The sequence below is a fragment of the Rhinolophus sinicus genome, chromosome 2 (assembly GCF_057876585.1).
Source record: "Rhinolophus sinicus isolate RSI-liver-muscle chromosome 2, RSI-T2T, whole genome shotgun sequence".
NCBI classification, from domain to species: Eukaryota; Metazoa; Chordata; class Mammalia; order Chiroptera; family Rhinolophidae; genus Rhinolophus; species Rhinolophus sinicus.
This window is the reverse complement of record NC_142502.1, coordinates 189,915,402-189,938,914: the sequence shown is the minus strand read 5'-3', so window position 1 is coordinate 189,938,914 and position 23,513 is coordinate 189,915,402. Positions and strand designations below refer to the sequence as shown.

The 23,513-nt window shown below is 48.9% G+C and overlaps 1 protein-coding gene across 31 annotated transcripts in view; it reads right to left on the bottom strand.

Annotated features, from left to right (window-relative positions):
• Nucleotides 1-23,513, bottom strand: part of MYT1L (myelin transcription factor 1 like) — a 365,607-nt gene that overhangs the window by 150,021 nt on the left and 192,073 nt on the right. The window lies entirely within an intron of this gene.

The following is a 23,513-nucleotide window of genomic DNA, read 5'->3' as shown; positions in this document are numbered from 1 at the left end:
AAGCTTGAGCCGGTGGGTCAGACACACTCTTCTTCCTGACACTTTTCCTACAACGCACACGTTGTAAAACAATGCAAAGTTAACTACTGTTTGTCCTTCGAACCCTCAAGACGTAGGAATGAGGCCGGAGCATGAAATCCTCACAGACCCTGGATGGCATCACGGCCGCTGGATGGGCCCCCGTCAGCAGAGGTCTGAGTGTGGCCCCTCACGGCCATCTGCACCCTGTGTGCCCACGGGAGCCCGCGCCTCAGAGAAGGCACCACTCGCTCCCAGCACGTCCTGAATACGTGGATCCTAGCACAGGGCGTAACCAGTGCTGTGACGAGCAGCTCAGTTGTTGGTCGGACAGGCGGCGAGGGTGGGTTCTGACTGGGGCTACAATACCCACTTCCTTTAATCTGGTATTTGGTGCTGAGCTCCCCGTGAGGGAAGCTTTATTGCCTCCATTCTCACACAAAGAAATTAATTTGGGGACTTAGGCAAGGTCAACTAACAGGCCCAGGTCACTGACACTCAAGGACAGATTTCCCACCCAGGGGTCTGCTCTGAAATGGCACGCGGACACATTCTCAGCACAAAGAGCTCAGCTGACATTCTTGTTCCTGTTGGCGGGACCTCCCACCCAGCCCCTGGCAGGGACACACGTGCTGTCAGCAGCTTTGGATCTGAGGAAATATTCGTGCTCATCTCAACACGAGCACACACAAGCACACTCACAACCGACCTGAGTGCCATCAGCCCAGCCACGTGTGAGAACATAGAATTATCTCCTTTTAAAACAGAAATGCTACTATATTTTACACCGTCTTCTATAGACTATGTTTCAGTTAGACTGGAAACACCGCCAGGTGAGTGTAAGATGCTACTCTTTCGATTCCACAATTGGTGGTTTATGCTCTGTAATATGCTGCACACAATGTATGAAACTCAAATGTCTTGACAGAAATTCAGGTTGCTTCCTGTTTTTTACTAAACAAGTAACGCCTGAGTAAACATTCTTGTTTGTGTCTCCTCTTCACCTACATGTACTTACATTTCTCAACAGTCAAAATTTTAACAGACCCCAAGCGTTGCCCTCCAGTGGCCTGACAACTCACCATCAGTGCGGCGGGGTGAGCGCGCTCTCCGGACACCCCACCCGTCCGCGCCTGATCAAAGCGGACGTCGTGACGGCACCTCTTGTTTGCTGCACAGGCCGCCTGAGTCTGACCTCCCGCTCGCCCTCGTTACTATTTCTCTTCCCTCTTCTATGATTTAGCTCATGCGGCCTTGCCTTTTACATCGCAGTGTTTACATTTTTCCTGGAAATTGATTCTTTCCGTATTATACGTGCAGAAACGCTTCTCCCAGTTTGTCACTGGTCTTCCACTGGGTTCACAAGCTCTTCTCATGCCCAGACTTGACCTGTGCTCATCAGCCTTTTTGTTGACGCAGCAGCTGAGAGCGCCTTCCCTGCTCGAGGGGAAAGACTTACTCGGGATCTTACCCCGCATCGCAAGCAGCTCATGTCTGTTGACCGGTGTCTGAGGGGACCAAACCCTAGTTGCAGGGCCGCTCTACCGCCCTTGCAGCGAGCACCCCTGCCTCGGGTTGCACTCACTGGGACCAGCACAAACAGTCTAAGTGGCGATGGACACGCAGGGAGGAAGGGCGGACACCTGCGGGGGACTGGTTAGTGGGACTCGGGCAGCCCAGGGCGGGCTCCTTTAGATGCTCAGGAACGTGGCTCTTCTAATGAGGGTGTTTGGGTTGGCCATGACCAGAAGGAAGACAGATGACTGAGTGAGAAGCAGCAAAGAACCTTCAGACTGAGGAAGCCACAAGTGCGCTGGCCCAAGGAGAGAAAGAGATTTATGTAAAGGGACAAAAGGCAGGGGGCCATGGTCACAGTGTCGCATACCCCAGAGCAGGGTCATGGTTCTATTCTGAGTGTGGCAGAAGGGGTTCTAAGTGGGGAAGTGACCTAGTTAACATCTAACCGGGCCCCTGGTGCCTGGTCTGGTATGGTCCATGTGGAAATCTGAGGGTGGGAAGCAAGGGCAGACTGGGGCCCCTGTGATGTTTAGACACTTGGAGGGACAGGGGACAGGCTCATATCTGCACTTATTAAAGTGAATGTATACGAGGTCCTGCCAGGACCAGGAGTCTACCTTTGTGCAGCAGAAGGGTCAGTAAAGTAAGTCATCGTTCCAGAATGTTCTCAGTCTGCGAGGCACAAACTGGGTTCCAAACGTTGGTCGCATTTCACTTGCCCCTTGGCACAGTGCGTTGCTTGTGGATGGGAGAGCCGCAGAATCCTGGTTACACAGGCCTCCCTGCGCCGTGGAAACGCCAGCACACATCCCTTAGACCTTGTCTGGGGCCAGAATGACACACAACCTTGATGCATGAGGTCACCGTCACCCTTATTTATCCATCCCCAAATAATCGTTTTTCCGCCTGCCAGCTGACATGGTCAAATTGGTCAAATGTGACAGAAGATGGATCATCCGCCCGTGTGTGACCAACAGTGACAGAGACATTTTATCTTCAAGTACCACTATCGCTGAGAATTGACAAGTACCCAGGGGTCAGTCAGCATACCCAACGTCATTCATGTTCAGGGTCCACTGACATGACGTAGGACCGGAGAATTTTCTCCACGGCCACCGCTGGCTGAGCCTGCTGCACCAGCAAAGGAGGGCCCCAGCCTTTCTGCAAACGCTGTGCTGCACTAGACCCCAACGTTGCGGGTGGGGTTGTGTCTAGTAAACTCACGCTGAAGTCCAACCCCAGGACCTCAGGATGCGGCCTTATCTGGGAATAGGGTCATTGCAGATAAGATGAGGTCGTACAGAAGAGAGCAGGCCCTGGTCCAACACTGCAGGGGTGCTTACCAAAAGGGGCAACGTGGACACTGATACATGGCGAAGAGAACGCCCGTGACCATTACTCAGAGGTCGGGGTGATGCTTCCAGAGGCTGAGGCCCTGAGCACTGGCCGGCGAAGCACCAGAAGCCGGAGCGGGGCCTGAAACAGAGAGGAGCCTTCTGGGCCCCGGTCTCCCAGCTCCCCGCACAGGCCCTGCCCACAGCCAGTCTGTGGGCTGAAGTGTTCCCACAGGGGCTCCGGTGACCGAGGTTCTGGCCGCCACCTGTGGTCCTCCTCACTCATCCCTGGCTCTGATTCCAGAGCCACTGACAACATCCTCTTTCTGGGGCTTTTCATGGGGATGGAGCTGAAGGTCAAGGTCATAAGCACAGCAGAGCTCGAGGCCTGTCCCTCTGGTTCAGCTTCGCAGCCTGAGGGGCATTTGAGGCAAATTCCAAACTGCCTAGTCCCTTTTGATGGGACCCTACTAAGTGTCCAGTTGTGTCTTTGGAAAGTTAGGATGTGATGCAGGAATCGGGAGTGTTTAGTTTTCTTTCCCACACTTCCTTGCGCTCCAGTCTGAGCCTTCCCCGTGACCTGCTGGAGAATTAGGGCTGCTGTATCTGAAATCCAAAATTCAGATAAGTCACCAGTATTGAGGTGTTTTGACCTCTGTAAGGAGTCCCTGGGTATCAGAATGATGGCCATGTCATAGGCCAGAGAGAGCAAAGGTGAGCCAGGCGGTTTAAGTCTCGCTGGAAGGAGGGGCTGCAGGGCACATGGCTGCGAGAAGGGCGGCACCTGCAGGGGTGTGCAGGCAGCCAGGCCGAGGCAGGAGGCCCGGGGAGTTCCTATGGCCTGAGGGGTTCCTACGGCCCGGGGAGTTCCTATGGCCCGGGGAGTTCCTATGGCCCGGGGAGCTCCTACGGCCCGAGGAGTTCCTACGGCCCGGGCCCCAGGGCCCTGGACACCAGCTGCCTTCCTTAGAGAGAAGGGTACCTCAGGAGGCTGGACACTGCTCACCTTGGCTGTGCACGAAAGTACCATTAAAAAAGGGGAAGCGTTTCCGCAGTGGCTGCTGGGACGCTGCTGACGACTGGCCACCCAGGAGGCCTGTCTGTGGCCAGGGCCCGGCTACACTCCACCCCTGCAGCCAGCACAGCCCTTCCTGTTCACCAGCTCCGGCACTGGTTTCTACCCTCTCCACAAAGGCTCTGGGATCGCACAGGGCCCTCAGGGTGGGCGAGGGAAATGCAGTGCCTGGCTGAGAGCGCTGGGAAGATGGGGCACCGCCGCCACTTCATGCCTCCCTAACCTGGTGGAGACCCAGCAGAGAGTGGCCCCCACCTGGACCACACAATGCTTTGCTGGTTTGTCCAAACAGCACAGAGGACAAGCAGCTGGACGGGTAGGGCCCAGACAGGGCTGCCCAGCGAGTCTCCCTCTGGACTGAGGAGCTCCCTTCTGACAGCTCCAGTCTCAGACGATCTGACTCTGATACACACAAGCGTCCAGTCTCATGGAAATGCACGCCTTCAACCACAACTTTAAAGTCAACACGGAATGCATTTCCTGAGGTGAGATCTTCCTTTGAAGAGAAATACAAAGTAGTGATGAGGCTGAACACGATTTGCTGTGTTCGGTCCCTTTGAGACTGCCTAATTTTAAAGTCCCTCAATTAACACAAAAATTCAGGGCAGAATTCTTCTTGCCAGCTTGCTTTCCTTGTATCTGGAAAACTTGGACTCTCTTCTGAGAAGAAATTTCGCGTGGATTTCAAAATACTTCCCTCTAAACAAATGCCAAGTTACATGATTCTGAATTTTTTTTATTTTGACTATAATCCAAAAATTAGCATATTGTATCTACCTTCTGCCACTGCTCTTACTAAAACTGTTTTCCCCCCAAGGCGCCGAAGGCCACCAATCCAGCGACCGCCAGCTTCTCACTGCAGCGCGCCAGCCCTCAGGCCCTCGGTGGCTGACGTACTTCACCTCCAGGGTCACGCTGCTCCTTCTATGCCCAGAATTCTGCTCCTGAGTCTTTACTTTCATTCACGACATGAATTTAACGTTTACCTCTAATTAAACAACTCACAAAGCTTTACCTCTAAGCCTGATTTTTCATGAAATCGTCTCCGGGTTTCCAGCACCGGCCGCGTTCCCCACCCGTCCGGCAGTGCTGACTCCCACTCCCGTCACCACCAGCAGCCACCTTTCCTTGAACAGGAAGTCACACCGACTCCTCCCTGTTTCCATCAGTTGCCAGTTTGCAGTCTTAGCTCTGAACGGCGCTCACACCCTCCCCAGGCCTCTCCTGTTCCCACGGGAGCCACCTGGGTGCGGGCCACCCCATCAGCTCTGGCGGGGGCCGTCGCTACAGCCTCCTCTAGAGTCTAAACCATCCTGTGCACTATGGGTCTTTTCCCTGCAGAATTTCTTGGTTTTCAAATCCTACCCAGAAACCCACCATGGAAGATGGATGGCAGCTCAGACGCTGGGAGAAGTGGGTGAGGCCTGCGGGGTCCTGGCGGCTTGGCTTCCCTGACTCCCAAACCAGCTTTTGTGCTTCTGGAAGGCCTGGGCTCAGCAGGGCACAGCTGAGCACAGTCACTTCTGCTTGGCCTCCTGGGGTGGCTTCCTCACCCGGACAGACTCATGCGTGAAGCTCCCTGCCTGGGACCCAAATTCTACCGCCAGCTCTGCTCATGAAACCAGCTGCAGGCTTCTGGAACGTGAGGCCCGTGTCTCATTTACCAGCCAGCCCAAGGTTCACACAGAAAAATACCCAGTTCTATTAACTGAGTTGAAATCAACTTAAAAACCAGCACATGTAGGCAGCGTCTAGACGGATTTCTATGTCGGAGACACGTAGATAGCTTGGAAGATCACCAGTGTGATATTTCTCAACACCTGGAACAGTCTTGGGGAATTTTGAGATATTTTGAGCAAAGCTAGCGTTTGTTTTCAACAGGGAAATCAATATGCTCCAGTCGCCCTGAGCGTGCGTGTGTGGCAGTGTGCAGGCTCCCTGGTGGGCCAACCTGTGAGGCTGAGACAGCAGCCACACTCACTTGTGGGCATTAGTATACATTTGCATAGATTTGCATATAACACTTAGGTCATCCCAGCTCCCAAACCTGCATGCTGGATGAATTTTTTAAGAAGGTAGTGTGACTATGGTAATTATATTCAAGCCCAATATTCAGAACAACTTACATGAAGCAAAACAAAAATCTAAACCAATCAATTCCACGCCTGGTTAGGATAAAGCCGGGCAGAGCTTCAGCGCGAAAAGAAAACCTAGTCTTCTGGCCGCGGACACCAAGTCCCTTGTCCTCATGGACCAGTCATTGGTCTCGGCAAACATTTGCTGGGCCCACGATGAGCCTCACTCTGTGTTATGCGTTTAGTATTAGATTTCAGGCTGCATCACTGTTCCCACTGTGCATGCCCTCTGTCAACTGAACGAGCGTTTGTGAGGCTCCCCTGTCCCTGCCAGTCAGATGACGTCTGTCCCCCTTTCTCCTGAAGGTCTGAGCAGGGCTCTGGTGGCTCCCGGTGGCCATCGTGGACACACCCTTGCCCACGCTGGAGGAGATGGCCAGGGATGCAGAGAGGACGGCACAGACCTGCGGACCAGGAGGCAGATGGAAGGGGAGGGGTTGAGAGCCGGGAGGTGAGCCTGCCCTGAGGGACCTGAGCATGGATTTCTCAGCACCATTCAGAGATCCCTTCTGAGTGAGAAAGCCGCCTCTCGGGCCTCACCAGCCGCCTGGGGCTGGGGCCGGAGCTCAGCTTCTCTCCCAGTGTCAGAGCCACGCTGGGCCACTGCTCCAGTGGCGTCTGCCTGTGCCTGAGGTTGGGAGGCGCAGAGCACAGCTCTGTCCCCACTGATGTCCCGCGCTGTCCCGCTGCTCTGGGTGTGCTGCGCACTGCCCCCTCCCCCCCACACCTGCCCTCACTTCTCCCTGGGGGAGCGCTCCTGAATACGGCCCAACCCTCAAGGCCAACAGGGGTGGGTTCTGAGGGAACCAGCCCATGTCCCCTTTGGAGAGGCAGAAATCAGCCTGTGGGAGGTTACTGTGGGGTGGTGAAGTAGGTTCTGCTGAGCGTGAATGGTGAAGTCACACAGCAGAGCCAGGAGCGGATGCAGGCATCCCAGTGAGGGCGGGGAGAGAAGCACGGTGCACCAACAGTGCCTTATAGGGAAGCCCCTCACCATCCCAGCAAAGGGCCCGAATGGCTGCCCATGACCTTCCGGAAAGTCCGTCCCTCCGGGCACTAGGCCAGGCCCCCGAAGGGGCACCTAGTGCCCGCCACCTGGACACAGATATACAGTCAGGTCAGAGAAAGTCAGGAGGGACGGAGGGAGGGAGGACGTGGGGCTCTGCCACACGCTGCGGCCGGGCGGGAGAAGGCTGCTTGGTGCAGATGGGAGCGCTGTGTACAGACAAGGCGCCAGCCAGAGCCTGAAACTGCCGCGGTGCCCGGCATCGGGACAAAGGGACCAAAGGGCCCTTTAAATGGAGATCTGGGGTGAAATGTGCAGAAGGTGCGTGAGGACCAGGATATTGTTATATTTGTGTGGCAGACACACTGACCAGGCTTTCAGGAAACAAGCCAACTTGTAAATAGTAGTGTTAAGATTCTACAACAAACAGTAGCTGCCAAATATGAGTTGATTATGGTAATAGGTTAGAAACACAAATTAAGAAATAATGTAATGTACAAGGAGGATACGATACAATGACAACCAATGGCCTCCAGACCCGCCAACCGGAGCTCCCGCTGGCCGTGTGACGGCAGCCGGGAGGCGACACCCTGGGCCTCAGGGCTCAGCTGTGAAGTGGGGATGGGGGACCAGCCTGCACGCTGCGTCAGGCGTGCACCGGTGTGACACCGAGGGCTCCTACCCAGATGGCACACAGTGTGCTGCAGCTAAGATGGTGATGCCCTCCGAGCTGGGGACCCAAAGGCATAGGAGTAGCTGAAGACGTGACAGTGACACTGGTGTTTCTGTTGGGGTGACAGCTCACAGCCAACCTCATCATTTTGCAGAGCGAGTTCCTACCACATCCGGGACCCAAACACTGGTTACATAAGAAGATACTTTCTAACATTTCACGCTCAGCCAAGAGCTTCTGGTTTCTGTGTGTGTCTCCACACTCACACAGGTCAACACCGAGTGCGCTCCCACTGAACAGGAAGCTTGGGCCTCAGGGCTGGGGGGTGGGCCTGGGAGCCCCAGACGCTGCAGAGGGGCCGAGAGGAGAGGGGGCCCTGTGAGGGACGTGGGTCTCACGCCTCAGCAACAGCTGGCAGCTGAAGCAGTGATGGGATGAAAACGTATGGGGCAGAATGGAAGGGACTAAATGATAGATCCAGCAGGTCACAACACTCTGAGTCAGACGGCGACAAGTATGCAGGAGGCTGTCAGCCTCTGTGTTTGCAAAGAGCAGGAAAAGAAGGAAGGTCAGGCAGGACCCCTGCGACGGCGGACTTTATCCAAATGCCACATTTGAGGGAAATTTTTTAAAATTAAAATAATATTTTGTGTATAGTTAAAACAAATGTTAGTATCACAGCTCCAAAATAGGCTCCTGTCAGCCTCTGGTGTTACGTACAGATCAGGCTTTGTTTGGGGACATGGCTCCTAACCTCGAGGCCCTTGATGAGACCTTCCTTCCTCCACTCCAGCGTTACAGGAGTCCGCTTGCGTGGCAGCCCGTGCCAGGGACAAAGCACCTAAACCTCTCAGGATGCGACAGTCCAATGTGAGAGGCAAAAACAAACTGCTGATAACCTGTGTTTAAGGGCCCAGAAGGGGGCATCCAAACCAGAAAAACGGGGTGTAGGTGTTGGGGACGTCTTCTGAGTGCAGAGTGATTAACTGGGGTCTTTCTGAGCAAGTCTCTCTGTGCCTCAGTTTCTTTATCTATAAAATGGGATACTGGAGTGGATGCTTTTGAAAGTTCATTCCAACGCTAATATTCTAGAATTTCTAAAAAAGCTCCTAGGTTTTCAATAACTCAGAGTAAAGGACCCTGTCCTAAATAGGCCAACAAGAGAAAGGTAACTTTTGTCCTGAATTGTAAACACAAGGCGAACACATTTCCTTTAGACCAAAGTGACAGTAAATGACATTCATACTGTGACATACACGTGTCCATGGCCTAGTACACGAGTTAGAGCACATACGCACAGACACGTGCACATATGTGAGTACTCGTGTGTGTGACAGCTCGGCTAGAATGGCTCTCCATTATGATTTGGTTTCATTTGAAGTTGGAATTACATTTATGTACATAAAATAATTGAGGTTATATTTCATTAAAAAGAAATCCAACAAATTATCTTCAAAACGACTAACTGAAGCATCTGCATATAATTTAGGAAATCACTGCCATTTGACGATTGTTTGTGTGTCAATATATGTTGACCAAATACATACTTTATGTCTAAGACTATACAAAATAAACACATGCAATCTCACCCTGACTGATTAACTGTTTTAGCTAACACCTAACCATGTTTATTTGCATATTTCATAATTCGTTTTAGTTACTCTCTTCTTCCCTGGTAAGACAAGGGTTTCCAAGAACAAATTACCTTCTGGTACCCTGCCAGTTACACCAACAATTAGCTCCTGTCTAATTAGCGTGTGTTACAGTAGGCAGGCTCCTACTCTGTGTCTAAAGCATCTGGTTCTCACCCATCATTCATTCACTCAGTCACTCATGGTTCTTTTACTCCGTAAGCACAAACCAAGGGCCTACTACTTGCCAGCTGTTGTTCTGGGTGCTAAAGAGTCACGAAAATGAAGAAGAGAAAGCCACTTACTCAACTGTTATTTAAACAAATATGTCAATTTAAGGTATTTTAATTTTATTTTTATCAGAAATTGTAAGCTGAATGTGTATCTTTAGAAATGATGCAGGAGTGACAAATGCAGATTTCTTCCTGAGTATATTGAGGTAAAAGTTGGTTAATTTGGAAAAATGTCCCTGAATGTACAGTATTAGTTAATGGAAACTATGATTCAGTCTGAACACGTCCAATTTATGTCTCATTTTAGTTACCTATTTGGGGGACCTCAAGATATGGCTCTGTTTTGACTTCTAACCAGAATGACTGTACAACTGGGTGCTTATGTATACTTGGTCCACTTGTGTTCACTTTTCAAAATTAAACCAGGGTATAAAGTCCATATTGAATTAGTTTCTAGTATCTCACATTGTGAGGACATAGCTATTTCTTATCTATGTGGTATTTGTATTATGTATCTGTACGACACTCCTTTTTGAAACTATGTCCTTTTCATCAACAGCTCCACTAAACAGCACGTCTGTAATTTCCAACAGAACTCTTTAGCTTTACAAATGAAAGTTTATTTTTTCATAAATTTTGGAGGCTCGCTATGTCGATATCACTGAGCTCTAGTGCACCTGGGATCTTAGGTTTTACCAAGTGTCTCTGTGAATTCATAGCAGCTGTGACACTGAAGTGAAGTGTCACTTCACCACAGCAAGGTGCATGAGGCAGTCACATGGGAAACCAGGACGCGAGACGTCCAGGGCCTTGTCCATGGTGGTCATGTGGCCCGGTGGCCGGAGACGCCAGAAGGAAGCCCTCGCGTGTCCACTGGGCACTCAGCAGCGCCTTCAATCCCAGGGCCAGGAGGCCGGGCCGCCTGACTCGGGCTCAGGCCAGTCTGTTACAGAGCGACTGACTGGAAAGCACGTTGACATCAAGAGAAAATTAGCTTCGTTTTTCAGTATTTGAAGGTGACATCAGGAAGCAGCATTTAAAAAAATTCCTGGTTTCAATGTGCGAAAGACATTTGATTTTAAGGTGTCATATTCTCACAGAGGGCCTCTAGGAGACGAAGCCCTGGGAACATGACGACGGTCCTGGCGGTCTGTCCCCACTGAGAATGCGGTGAGCGCCACAGCAGCCACTGGGGACCCACACCACACGCTACCCCATGTGTGGTTCAGCTGACAGTCACGTGTGGGAAGGAGGGCTACGTGGGGCGGGGGGCCTTCTGGAAGACACACGTGCCTGGGCAGTGCTCACGGAGGGTCAGGAGCCCTGGGGCTGGTCTGTGCTCTTGCCAAAGGCGCTTCCCAACTGTAGAGAAGTCACTGAATTTCTGTCATTTTAAAATGCGACTGAAGGAGTAAAGGATGGAGCTCTCTTACTGTGATTTTGAAAAGTTCAGGAAACACTGAGGGGAATGGCTCCGAAGAGAATGTCAGCATCGACGCAGTTCAGATACTGAGGGGCACCCGCACGTGCGCCCACCGGCTGCACCCCCACCCACTCCGCCTCCCCCAGGCAGCGGGCCGGCCGCCTGCACAGCCGCTCCCGTCAGAAACTCAGGAGTCCCCCTTCATCGCTCCCCTCTTTCAGCCCCCACACCAGCGAGTCTCCACGCGCTTATCTCCAAACTGCCCCCGAAACCGTTCCCTCGATCGACGCACCTCAGTCCGGGCAACGTCACCAGCCTGTGACCAAGAAGCCGCCGCTAGCGGGCTTCCCACCACCACTCCCACCCCTTTAACAGCCAAACCTCTGCTCTATTGATGACAATACTCTCTGTCCTTTATCAAATGTTCCTGGAAACACTGTCACAACTCCTCACACACCGGGCAGAGGTTTGGGGTGTCACCCTCCCTGCGGCAAGGGCCCGGTCAGCTGCAGTGACACATCCCTGGTGTCACTCTTGTGGCTTCTGTGGGAAGAAGGGAAGGTGTCCTAGTACCTACACCTCGCAGCTGAAGCAGATGGCTTTGAAGTGAAACACGTGCAGCGGTGTCTAGACAAAGCCCTAATGACAACCATCTTCCTGCTTCCACCATCACGTGCGCTACCTGCGAACTTGAACGTCTGACTGCAGAATTCTTCCTGTCTAGTGAGACTGTGCAACAAACGCGCTCAAGTTCTCTTTAGGAAACAGTGTCACGCAGCTTCTCCGTCCCTCTAGCTCTCTTACCAAATAACCTTCGCTACGTTAACCTTATCTGTAGATTTTGTTTTCAAGGCGATAATACTGCATCTTTGTGTCAACTCTGAAGAACACTTAAAGAGCAGACAATTTACGATAACCTGTGTGATACAGATTATGTTTTATTTAGCAATTAAATGATTTCTGTGCTCAAGGTCACAGAGCTATATATACTACATTTAGTCACACCAATCCATTTTTGTCCTTTGTAGGCACCCTTAGAAATGTCATCTACAATTAATGCTAAATTGCAATAGGATCCCATGAAACTGTGGATTATTTTCTCATTGGTTATCCCCACTGGCAGGGACAGAGAAGGTCCCCCGCCCCCGCCCCTGGCCCCGCCTGCCCGCGGCCTTCCCCAGTGCTCACACCCTCAGGAGCCCAGGCTCTCGCTGTCATCCCTCAGCTCGGTCTCAAAGCCTCACTCGCTGGGCATTTGTCCCTGGTCTGACCCACTCCTCACTCTCTGTTCTTGAAACCACCCCCATGGCGGCCTCCGGAACTCAAGGCCAGATAGATGCAAAGTGCTGTGTCCCCAGCGTGTTCTCTGCAGGCTGCCCCCCCCATCCCACTTCCCTGCCTGCACCCTGACAGCCCCTCACGTGGAGCCTGCTGGGACACACGTCCTCCTGCCCCTCCATACGCTCCCTCAATCTCCTCACAATCCTCCAGCCTGAGTCTCAGCTCATCCGAGACTCAGAGACCCACTTGTGCCGCCGCCCACACCCAGGATGCCCGTCACTGTTGAAGCTTTTGCTCCTGGCTCGCTCGTGGTGATGGTTTCCCAACTGCCTGGCGACACCCTCGATTTTTTCTACACCCACCTCACCGACCCTGCCTACCATCTACCTCCCAAGCACACGTGTGGCAAAGCTCTGTGTGTGGTAGAACACACTGGGCAAATGGCATGCATTAAAACAATAACTGGAAGTATTCGACAGGCTTTACCACGGCCGATTTCCCCCCGTGGATGCAGGTGAAACGAAGCCTGTCTGGGCATTCCAGGTGCTCTGTCCTCTGCGTATCCACCTGAAGTCACACATGGACCTGCATTTCACAGGCTGAGTGAGGGGCCCACCTAGCCTCCCTCCCCAGCCCAGTCCCAGCTTCCTATCGAGCCTGGCACTTTAAAAGTATCGGGATCTGTAGTCACTTTAAAAATAATCCAGTTCACAACGAGGACTCAGTGTTCCCATCTTCTTCCCCCACCTCTATTTTGGGACGCAAGCCCTGCTATCACTGAACAGAATGACAGTCACAGCAGGTACAACTGACACATGGAAATCTGTTGGATCGGCTGCACTAATTGGATCCCTGCACTTGCAAGGATGATGGCACAAGTAGGTGGTGTTTAAGCCTGTGAGTTCAGAACCCTGTTTATGGTCCATTTCCATGTAAATGAGGAGCGAGCAGCTTCAGTGCCAGGCACGGGCGGGCGACACACTACAGCCAGCCCCCAGACTGAACGAACGACGCCTCGAGCAAGAAAACTGATAGAGAACCAGGACGGTTTTCTGTACCTTCCTGCTTGCAAGATTTATGCCGGAAGCTGCCATTAGCACTAATGAGAGCCACGCGTGTAAATCTCCCATGAAACGACGGGAGATTAGCCTCATCCATCAGCGTGCACAGCAGTTTCTAGGGCAGGCCGTTTGCACTCAGGCTGCTGCCGCTGGTCCCGCCCGCCGCCCTCCCCCAAACTGCCAGGGCAGCAGGGCCTGTGCCCACCTCGGCCTGGCAAGGCCTGCATGCCAGGATGGTGCCACAGACGGCAGTGGCCCGCCCACAAGTGCTTGGAACAAGCAGATCTGCTCTCTCGCGACGGCTCACGATGCGCACACAATATGGGAACGCCCAACTGCAGCACCACCTCATGGGGTGGAACTGCTTCCCCTCACAGTTTTGGATTTTTCTTAGGAGAGCACGCAAAGGGTTTTAAGTCAGATCCCAGCAACTAACTGCCCTAATGTCCCACCCTGTGCTCATATAGTCGTTCTGTTCATGCCCCCGTAATGAGACTGGCTCTTTCTCGACAGGACCTCTGTTTTCCTGCCTCAGTGTCTTCGCTCTTGCTGGCGGAACATTCTAGCTCCACTACTCTCTTAAGTTTATCGAACTGTTTGGCCCTCTAGGACCCCTCCTTCTTTCTAGAGCCTGGTCTCTTTGCCGTGGCACTGACAGTCCTCTACCCACTGCTTCCCCATCAATCTGCCCAGTGCCCTTTGTCAGCCTTTCACGGAGCACACGTCACCTGCGCTGGGAGTGCCCGGGCCTCAGGGCCACAGCCCGCTGATGTCTCTTTGGGACCCTCTGTAGGCCCCGCATGTGACTACAGATGTGATTGTAAAGAGGAGCACACGTTCACGTGCGACAACATTCTTACTGTATCGCAGCGCATGCCACATAAAGAGATTCCCCACCCCCGCCATCTAATTCCCTCCCTCTGAGGTGACCTTGTCCATCCTCCCGACACCTGATGTCATGACAAGCACCCGTGTAGAATCATGCTCCAAACTGTATAAATGGTGACGCTACACACACAGCTTTGCACAATATGTGTTGGGCTAGGTTCATGTAAGCTCTCCCACTTAAAAAAGTAACTCCTAGTATTCTATTGCATGAATACAACATAATTTATTTAACCAGTTTCCTCTGGATGAACAGTTGTTTCCAAAATCCTGTTCTTACCAAAAAGCCCACAAAGCAGATAACAAAAATGGCCAGCTCGTCTAAAAGGCCTGCTCTGTGACAAATGCCATTTCAGGCATCCAATCCTCACACTCCTCTAAGGTGAAGACACCATGGTTATTCCCGACACACAGAAAAGGAAACCGAGGCACTGAGCGATCAAACAGCTGTGCAAGGTCTCGGAACTGGTCAGGGTGAAGCCAGGCTTTGGGTCATGAGGCCACGCCCACTACGTACAGCCTGTTAGACCTGCAAACACACGTTACTCAGGTACCCGGAAGTGTTCCTGCTGATATGAAGGGCACATCCTTCCGAAGCTGCACTGATCTTGCTAATAATTGTCTACAGTCCACTCTCCCCCATACTGCCACTATCAGTTTGTGTGACTATTTCCAGCTGATAGGCAAACAGTGCTAGGACACTATGACATATAACTCTAATTCGAATTTATGATGTAATGAGGTTCAGCATCTTTTCTAATGTAAAAGCTATTTGTATCTTATCTGAAATATCTTCCCATACCCCTTGTCCATTTTTAGTTAATGTGTCTTGTTAATTTTAATATGCTAATAAGTGACTGTCTTCCTGTCTAGATTATATTCTAATCGGGTTTTTCTTGTTTGTTTATTAATGCAGCATTAAAAATGCGTACACTAATATTTCCATCTATGAAAGTGATTTTGATTAAGGAAAATTTCCTCATTTAGTTTCTATATTACTTATGTTTAAATTTACTATATTATGTTATTAATAATGTTTTGGGAAATGTGTATTAATTTCTACACATGAATTTTGCACTGTATTTAAATTGTTCATAAAAGCTACCTGTGAGATAAGGGATAACATGATTTTTATCCTGGTCAAAGCAAAATATATCCACAAGGGTCATGAAAAGAATACACTTGAGGATAAGTGTATTTCCTCCCAAAAAGGAAAAAGAAAAGTACCCGCAATGGTCATTCTAGAACCTTCTGTGGAATGTGGCTACATGAAAATGCCCTTTTAGGAGTGAGGAGAAAGATTATATATCACTAAATACAAGGTCTGACAATTAAGTTCACGAACTTCTTGCAACCATGTTGCTAACCTTTTTTGGTATCAGAGGGATTATTCACCATGAATTTGCACCAACTGGACAAACAGTTAACCAAGTTTACTATTTGGAAGTGCTGAAAAGGCTGCATGAAAAAGTGAGACGACCTGAACTTTTCGCCAACAATTCATGGTTCTTGCATCACAACAATGCACCAGCTCACACAGCACTGTCTGTGAGGGAGTTTTTAGCCAGTAAACAAATAACTGTATTGGAACACCCTCCCTACTCACCTGATCTGGCCCCCAGTGACTCCTTTCTTTACCTGAAGATAAAGGAAATATTGAAAGGAAGACATTTTGATGACATTCACGTCATCAAGGGTAATATGATGGCCAACTCTGATGGCCATTCCAGAAAAAGAGTTCCAACATTGCTTTGAAGGGTGGACTAGGCACTGGTGGTGGTGAATAAAAAACAGCTACCCAAGGGGAGTACTTCGAAGGTGACTGTAGTGATATTCAGCAATGGGGTATGTGGCACTTTTTCTGGGGTGAGTTCGTGAACTTAATTGCCTGACCTCGTATACTGAATATCACAGAATACTAAATCAACATTAAGTTTCCATTGCTTGGAATGAAATTTAAAAGTTCAACACATACGTTTGATGGGAACAAAAAATTTGGCTGACTACATAGAGAAGAAATTGTTGACATCAGCAGACAAAGAGGTTTAATTATAAAAGCTTACATGTAAGCTATTACTAGTTATTTAAGCAGAATGTGGTTTTCCAAACATACTAATAATATAATGGTAGATCTTTATAAAGAAGATGGTACATGATCTTTTGGTCAAACAAAAATTAAGACCCAGGGAAAGAATATAAACTACCATGTTTCCTCAAAAATAAGACCTAGCCGGACCATCAGCTCTAATGCATCTTTTGGAGCAAAAATTAATAAGACCTGATCTTATTTTAATGTAATACCGGTATATAATATAATGTAATATAATACCGGGTCTTATATTAATTTTTGCTCCAAAAGACGCATTAGAGCTGATGGTCATGCGAGGTCTTATTTTTGGGGAAACACGGTATTACTGAAGGATATATGAAAATGGTAAATAAAGTCAGCATTTAGCTTAAACCACAATAAAATTCTCCCGGCAAGGCTAGGGGACACAGAGTGTTAGCAGAAAATAATGTTTTCAGTTTCCAAAGGGAGTTTGCAAAGGACCTTGCTGTGCGATGCAGGGTTATCTGGAGTTCACCGTGGGACCTCAGATCGTACGTGGGTGGAAGGCACAGACCACAGCACTAAGCCAACACCATACACACAGCACCGGCTTGATAAACGCTTCTGCTTTTTGTTTTGTGAGAAATCCAGGACACACAGTCTGATGTTGAGAGCACTGGTGCCAGCGATCACAGGGATAACTAGAGCACACTTACCTGCCCTCTCCCCGCCTTCTACCCCAGACACAATCAGCGGTGCTGCGTACACCAGGGCTGCCATGGCTGCCCGAGGCCCCACTGACCTGGGACGTGGACTCTCCCGGCAGCTGGACGAGGAGGGTCCCCTAGTCGTACTCCAAGGGGCCATAGGAGGAAAGGGCCCTCGCGCTCTGAAATCCATGTGTGGAAAACCCAAGTCACCTGGAAGCTTTATGGGACCCGTGGGGTGTTAGGTACCTCTGGGACCTCCCTGCCTGCCCGTCACCCAGGAGGGGCTGGAGTGCGTGCGCACATGGGAGGCGGCTCACACGGTCGACCTCCATTCTTGGCAGCAGACGCCCCACAGAGCAAAGCGAGGCTCCTCTGCAGTGACCTCCTGACAAGCCCCCCACCAGGTGGACCCTGGATGTCTGAGCCCTTTATAATATGTGGCTGCCCCTATATCTGGTCCCTCCAAGTGACCTGTGGTCCCACATGACCTCGCCTACATTCCAACTTTGCTTCAGTCAAGACACCCACTGATAGTGATGATTGTTCTCTGTTGGGAGGAAAGAAATGTCATGATTTGCAATTTCCATCCCACTCCAGGGTAGGAAAACGAGGATTAGCAATTTGTATCCTACTTTCCACGAGAGCAATGGTCCATGACCTTGATGTTACAAGTCACAAAGAATGCAAATTTCTACTATTTCCTCAACTAAACACCAGAAAAAACAAAGCTCAAACTTTTTTTTTACTATCCAAAATAGTTTATAACATCACATTGCAATCAATGCTGTTACGGTGGAGGATAATGAAAGTCACAGACATTGTCATTTAAGCAATATGAATAAATTACTATAAAAACAATGGAAAACCATTGTCTCCTAAGTTAGGGATGCCTGTGACGAAACATGACCCAAAATTGGTGGGTTGTTTTCTGGAAAAAGGTGTACGAGGGTGGTGAGCTACACAGTTGTATTAACAGCACCTGTACCACCAGGAAAAGCGATGGAGTTGAGTGTCGGCACAGCAGCTTTACAAAGTCATGGTATATATAACTATATGAATACACTTACATATAAGCGTGTACATTGTACTTTATTTGTACCTACATTTCTGTTCCTATCGTTTACACAGACACACACACACACACACACGCACACACCATGCCCCGCAGGGACGACAGCAGCGACTGGTACTGTCTGCAGAGGCTCGGCAGTTCCCAGCATTTAGGGATGTTGGCTCGGAAGTTAAAATGCCTGCCTAGCTTTCAGTCCCATCAGTGCTATTAACTAACTGTGTAACGTGGGACAAATTATTTGTTTTCTCTGCTCATTAGTTGCCTCCAATATAAATTATGGATGAACTATGGCTGAGACTAATACCGATTCCACAGCGTGTTTTGAGGACTAAATGGTGGTATATGGTGAGTGGCACTTTTTAAACTATGCTTGGTATATAGCAGATACCTAATAAATATTTAGCTACTATGATCAACATTTGTAGTTTACATTCTCGTCATGTAATCCATCTCATCTGATCTTCACATAGCCTTTTTGTCCCTATTTTATGGAAAAGAAAGTAAGACTTTGAAGGAATTTGCCCAGAGGCATACAAATGGTTACTGGCCATGCTAGGACAAACCTAATAACACTTGTTAGTTGTTTTAACGAAATTTTTTTCAAAGGGTCCACATGCATAGAATCATAAAGTTGGGGCTATTTCAGCAGATTCCTCCTTCTGGATGCTTGGTATACTTTTCTTTAAAATTGTCGCCATTCAGAACACAATTCATGAAGTTTTTTGGGAAACAGATATTGATTTTATTTTAAGTCAAGTCTTTAGCATGGAAATTGGACTCAGAGTGTGATTTTCTCTCTGGGCTCCAGTTCAGAGGAAATTGGATTTCCTGGAGTGCCAGCTGCAGAGACGCCACAGGTGTTCACGGCTCAGCAATCACAGCGGCTAATTGGGACACTCTAGGACAAAAAATGCCCTAAATCTAAATCTTGTTCTCTGGCACTTTTATTTCTCCCAGAAGAGCAAGACTCACAGTCCTTCTTAGCTGAAGGAAGCCAACTGCTTGGACAGGACACGTGACACATGTGACACGGGGCAGGGGGGAGTCACAGGGTAGGAAGGCCCGGGGCTCATTCACCAGCTGCTGCTTAGCGATGGCTTTTGGTACCACAAGGCCTCGTACCTGAGTATTTCTGATTGTGGCTGTAATCTGAAGATTAACACCAACAAATGACCGAGCCTAGGAATCTATAGTTGAAGAAGTGCAAACAGCGGCTCAGCTGGCATCCAGACAGCATAACACTGTGCTGGGCCCTGGAGAGAGCGAGGGGGCGGGCAGAGGAGTGAAAGCAGCTGGCAACCAACTTCCAGGCTGGTGAGCAGGTGGCAAGTCCCTGGGGCTCACCTTACCCATGCCATCAGAAAGGGTCACGAGAGAGAACCCCAGAGCAGCACACATCTCATTCTATGGCCATCAAACCCATGTCACCAGCAGTTAGGTCCTTGTGCCAAGAGCCCTGTACCCACACACCTGTGCCTCGATTCCTTGTGTCTCTGAGTTCTGTGTTTCTCGCCTGCCTCGTGGGTCATTCCCAGATTTATCCATCTAACAAACCAATCTCCCAAGACCCAGTTTTGGGGTCACCTCCCCTGCAAAGACGTCAGAGTTAAGATCCCAGCTGTGTCCTCCTCAGCCGATGTCCCCAGATCTCTGCTGATGCAGTGGGAAGTGACAGCACCACCTGGGCGCCAGGGGACACACTCCACTCTGGAGCATGGACAGCACGCGGCCCAGACTGGCACCCAAGCAAGTAGTGCACAAGTGCCACGTCTACGCTTGTGAGGGCGATGGCCACGCCCACTCATCTGTGCCCCTTCACCAACCAGAAGAGCTGCTGGCACAAAGCCTGGCTCACTCACCAGTGCTGAAGGCAGGAGAAACTGACAGAAAACAGACGAACACAATTATTCCTTGGTATCTGTGACAGAAAAAGGTAGTTGTGATCAAAGCCTTCTCTTTGAGTGACTTTCTGTCATGTCTTTTTCTAATGCTGACTTCAGAATATTTTTATTGAGCTTGGAAACAGACTTGGATTAACAATTGGAATTTGAAGGCTACTTGGATTCCTAAACAAAATTCACTTCTATCCGGTTGGAGGCCACCTCCGCCTGCTTCAGGCACTGTCCTGACTAGTTATTAATGACGTCACTTAGGAGAGCTGCTCACGTCCTCCAGGCTTCCCTTTACTGCGCTCTGAAGTGGGAAGAACAATCGTTTGGGAGGAATTGAGGGCTCACCGGTGCTGGCACTCATGGCGGGGCACCGACACGACACAGAAGGCACTGATCACACGCTCTCTACACCACTGGCACTGACGGTGGTCTCTGGTGAGGCCACAATATCTGCGTCATTCTAGCTCCTAGTGTCTCATGGGGACAGTGACACTGGACGGCAGAGCAGCTTACCCTTGACGGCTAAGATGATGTGACACAGTCTCTGACACTGGTGGCTTTCTAAGGAATCACTCTGAAGAATAAAAGTCTTCAAAAGGCTGAGCTTTAAGAATTTAAAGAGAAACTGTAACTTCATCGTTTGTGCAGATTTTATAAAACTCTATATTTAACACATTGCGTACGGCGGGGTTTAAATCCCCCATGAAGAGTCTCGTGATCTGTACGCAACGTGTTAACAGTCTTATATAATTCCCTATTGTTCACCAGACCAGGCTCAGGTAAAACCACATAAGAAAATTTGAATTTTTTTCAAACTGAAAACAAGAGTGAATTAAGGTATGGTATGTGCTCAAATCGGAGGGGGAAACTCACTACTGTCAGGTATAAAATCTCTGTTTCTGTTTCATTAAGAAACAGCCATGTGCATTATGCTAAGTGAAGTAAGTCAGTTGGAGAAAGACAAATACGATATGATCGCACTTCTATGTGGAATCTAAAGAACAGAATAAATGAACAAACTAATGAGAAACAGTCTCAGAGACATAGAGGAAAAACCGAGGGTTGCTAGATGGGAGGGGGGTGAATGAGGGAGAAGGTGAGGGGATTCGAAAGCACAATCGGTAACCACAAGATGGCCACGGGGATACGAAAGTCAGTTTGGGGAATGTAATCAATAATGTTGTAAAGATTTTGTAGGGTATCTGATGGACACTTGTCTTATTAGGGAAATCATTTCAGGGATGGTGTAGATGCCTGATCACTGCACTGTACACCTGAAGCTGAAGATGAATAATACTAAATATCACCTACAATTTAACATATACAGTCGCGGGATGTGGGGTGCAGCATAAGGAATAGAGTCACTGGAACTGCAACAGCTACATATGATGTCAGAGGGGTAGTAGATTGGGGGAGGGGAGTTATCACTTTGTGAGGCGTGTGAATGTCTAACTATTACATTGTTTTGCACACCTGAAACTAATATAAAAAAAGACTATTACACACAGTGAAGGGTCATCATTTCACTGAGTTTAGCACTAAATTAGGTCCACACTGACAGGTTCAACAGAACATTTCCTATTTTGGATTTGCTCTCATTCCTATGTCCCTATTTCAGTGAATGTACCAGACTCTGTGCTGAATATTAGGTATATGACATGGCCTTCTATATCTAAATCATTGGGAATAAATGGCAACTTTGATGCAGTCAAGCCGTCAGGTAAGAGCTCCATGTAAAATTATTCTTCCAATAAATGCAAACACTTCCTGTGTCATCAATATCTTCCTGCCATGGTCATTCTTAAAACAAACATAGCCATTATCAATTACAGATGTTTAATACCTGCCTGGTACTGTGCCAGCTGTTTAATATGTCTAACGACCCAGGATGCTCCCAGCGATCCCTTCTCCAGCCTCCAAGGAAGGAGGCTGCAGGGGCTCAGGGAGGTTAGCTGCTTCCCCAGGTCACACAGCTGGGGCCTGGACTTGAACCTAGGTCTCCTGCTTTCCGAAGTCAGTGCTCTTAGTGCCCATGTCTTATTTTCTTTTCCCCATCGTCACAGAAAATACTAATGAGCACAACAAAAACCCTACTAGAAAACAAGAGTTTCATCTGAGAAGCAGTGATAGGGGAACTATTTTAAACACATGTATCAGACATTTTCTATGTTATTTGCACTGCAAGGCAAAGAGCTTAAAAATCAATAAAACTTAAAATACCTACCATTGAAGCAGCGATTCAATTAAAAAAAATGAACAAACTAACAGAAACAGTCTCATGTGATCCAGAGATGCAATGCTATCCCCACCAAAACCCCAAAGTCCATTTCACAGAAATAGAAAGATCCATCCTAAAACTCATATGGAATCTCAAGGCACTCCCCGTGCCCCCTCACCCCCAAAGAAATCCAAGACAGCCTTGAGGAAGAACAAAGTTCGAGGTCTCACACTTGCCCATTTCAAAACTTACAACAAAGCTGTGATAATCAAAACAATGGGCTGCTGGGACAAGGACAGACACCTAGACCATGGACAGGATGGAGAGCCCACAGATAAAGCCTTTTACATGCAGCTGAGTGACTTTTGACAAGGGTGCCAAGACCATTCAATAGGAAAAGAACAGTCTTTTCAACAAATGGTGTTGGGAAAACTGGGTATCTGTACACCAAAGAATGAAGATAGACACTTAACTTACACCATGTAAAATATAAAAACTAAAAGTTAACTCAAAATGGATCATACCTAAATAAAGGAGCTAAAACTATAAAACTCTTAGAAGATAGAGGACAGTCTTCACGGCATTGGAGTTGGCAGTGATTTCTTGAACGTGACACGAAAAGCAAAGGCAACAAAAGAAAAATAGATAATTTGACTTCATCAAAATTAAAAACTTTTGTGCATCAAAGGACACGACCAATCAAATGAAAAAGCAAACCATGAAATGGGAGAAAATATTGCAAATCTGATAAGGGAGTAATTTCCAGAATATATGAACAACCTCTACAACTCAATGACAACAACAACAAAACAACTTGATTAAGACAAAGGACTTGAACAGACATTTCTCCAAAGAAGACATTCAAATGGCCAGAACGCATGTGAAAAGATGCTCAACATCACTGATCATTAGGGAAATGCAAATCAAAACCACATGAGATACCGTTTCACACCCATTAGGACGGCTACTATTCACAACAAAACAGAAAACAAGTGTTGGTGAGGAAGTGAAGAAATTGGAACCCTCGTGCACTGTTGCTGAAAATGTAAACTGGTACAGTCACTGTGGAAACCAGCAGGGCAGCTCCTTAAAAAACTAAAACTAGAACTACCATGTAGTCCAGCAATCCCACTTCCGGGCATATACCCAGTGCTGAAAGCAGGGACTCCAACAGGTATTTGCACACCTATGTTCACAGCAGCATTACTCACAGAAGCTAAAAGGTGGGAGCAACCCAAGTGTGTATGGATGGACGAACGGATACACAAAACGTGGTCTACACAAACAATGGAATATCA